The 2,459-nt window shown below is 31.6% G+C and overlaps 1 pseudogene; it reads left to right on the top strand.

Moving 5' to 3' along the window:
• The first annotated feature begins 1,467 nt into the window (after positions 1-1,467).
• LOC143594271 (nuclear transcription factor Y subunit B-5 pseudogene) lies at positions 1,468-1,924 on the top strand (annotated as a pseudogene).
• The last annotated feature ends 535 nt before the right edge of the window (positions 1,925-2,459 follow it).

The raw sequence follows: 2,459 nt of genomic DNA, 5'->3' as shown, positions 1-2,459 counted from the left end.
AAGAATAATATAAAAAAAAATTATATTGTATGTTTTTTCCTTTTCATGAATAGTAAGACCATCCGCTGTGGGCAACTTGAGCGGCGATTTAGGGACAATATTGGGAAGGAACACCGATGTAGGGTGATTTGGGGGGGGGGGGGAGGAGAAGGGCGATGTAGGGAGGAGGTGGGGCCTGCATGATACTCTCTCTCTCATACATACATATGTGTGTATATATATGTATAATGAGGCAATAAATAGGCGATAAATTATAGTGGAACGCTTTGAAAAAAAACTTCAAAGCGCTGTTTCCTACGTGATAATGACGTGGAAGGAGTATGTTAACCCTCCATAAAAACAATAGACTAATTAACTTTCCTTTACATATGTATCACTCTTGTTTTGGGAATTATAATATGCCTGGTGAAAGATAAATTACTTTACCGTGACTTGGAGAGTACTTTTATCCATTAGATTTAATTATAACTAGGATAATAACCCGTGTTACACATAGGTAGAAAATATATCAACAAACAATATAAAATATAAACTATGCATTCAGTTAACACAAATATTTGACATAAGTTTTTTACCCTCAGATGTTACAAAAGATGTTAAACTATGTCAATAACATAAAAAGAAAATACTTTATAAATAAACAATGCAATGAATAAGAAATAATATAACATAAATGAACCATTAGACCTGAAAAAAAATAAATAAAAAAGACATATTAGTAAAAGATTTTGTAATATTAATTGAAAACTAAGTTTACAAATACATATCAGCTTTAAACTGTATCACATTAAGTTTTCGAGAATCTCTTTGTAAGCAACTTTATTTAATTTTTTTTAAATGTTCCTAATTGTTCTAAAGAACGTTTTTTTCTTTTTTTTTCTTTTAGAGTGTTTTTTATAAATAATTTAAGAGATATCTATATTTTTATAACATTTTTCATGTCATTTTGTAATAAATAAATAAACAAAACTTAAAGAACATTTGGTTTGATCACCATTCACCGGTTCTTCTTCTTTCCTCAAAAGTAAATTAAATCATTGACAAGGTGGTTATTAATTGGAATAAATAGACTTAATCATTGAGTTAATTGCATTAATTTTAACAAACATATTTAAATGAAACAGAAACTTAAAAAAAAAGACATACATTTGATAAGGTGGTTATTCATTGGAATAAATAGACTTAATCATAGAGTTAATTGTATTAATTTGAATAAATAGATTTAATTGTAGAATTAATTGAATTAAATTGGAATGTTGATTTTAATTTAGTGGATTAAAAATAATTGTAAATATGTGGAAATTATTGACATGAAAACGTGATTACATGAAATCCTATGTGAATAAGCTAAAATAAGAACATGTGGAGAGAATTATATTGCTTTAATATATTAATAAGATTGTGTGATGAACGGCCATTAAGTACTACATGCAAATCCACTTGCGCTAATTTATATAAGACCATCTGCTTGGGACTGAGTGGTTGACCAAACCTACACATCTATGTCTCTACGTCTTTGACACCATCGAATTTGATGGATGATTCCACCACCGGCGAGGACAATCAACAAGACCGGCTTCTCCCGATAGCGAACGTAGGCCGGATCATGAAGCAAATACTACCACAAAACGCAAAGATCTCCAAAGAGGCCAAGGAGACTATGCAAGAGTGTGCTTCTGAGTTCATAAGCTTTGTCACCGGTGAAGCCTCCGAGAAATGCAAAAAGGAGCGGCGGAAGACAGTGAACGGGGATGATGTGTGCTGGGCTATGGGCACACTAGGGTTTGATGACTATGCTCCACCATTGAAGAGGTATTTAGATAGATATAGAGAGGTTGAAGGCGATCGGTCGGCTACACCACATGACGAGGCCCGACCATCGTCGTCTGCAGCCAAGTCTAATCCAGTCTCCAAACCATTTTAATCATGTGTGTTTGTTGAATTTTATTGAATAATTCGTATTGAGTTAGTCATGTGTGTTTGATATGGTTGAATATATCCAAAACCAGTTTTCGTTTCCATTATTACATGGTCTAACTAAAAGATCTAGCTGTATAGTACTAAAATTATAAAATGGTATTAATTGCTTGATTTATTTTCTTTAATGTTTGATAACCTGAACTAAAGCATCAAAATTACATTAATTGCTTGATTATTTTCTTTCAAGTTTGACAACTTGAACTTACAACAAATCTTACCTTTACAAAAATATTTGATGGAAAGGTACCCGGTTAACATATGTACTGTGAAGGATGATTAGATAAAAGTCATTAATGCTTCAGTTTTTTCACGAATATGTGTTACTATATGTATGTCGCAATAAACCATTCTAAAAAAGTTGTTCAACAAATGTTGCTATCAGTACCAAATCTAATAGTGAGCCTTAATTTTATACCACATTTTATGGAGGAAATGAGAATTTATAAACACCATGAAGGAGTCTTGAAGCAAAAATAATA

This window comes from Bidens hawaiensis, unplaced genomic scaffold (genome assembly GCF_021521415.1).
Source record: "Bidens hawaiensis isolate Kalapana, Puna unplaced genomic scaffold, B.hawaiensis_p1.1 tig00001692_1, whole genome shotgun sequence".
Taxonomy (NCBI): domain Eukaryota; kingdom Viridiplantae; phylum Streptophyta; class Magnoliopsida; order Asterales; family Asteraceae; genus Bidens; species Bidens hawaiensis.
The sequence above is the reverse complement of the archived record's forward strand: the minus strand, read 5'-3'. Positions and strand labels throughout refer to the sequence as shown.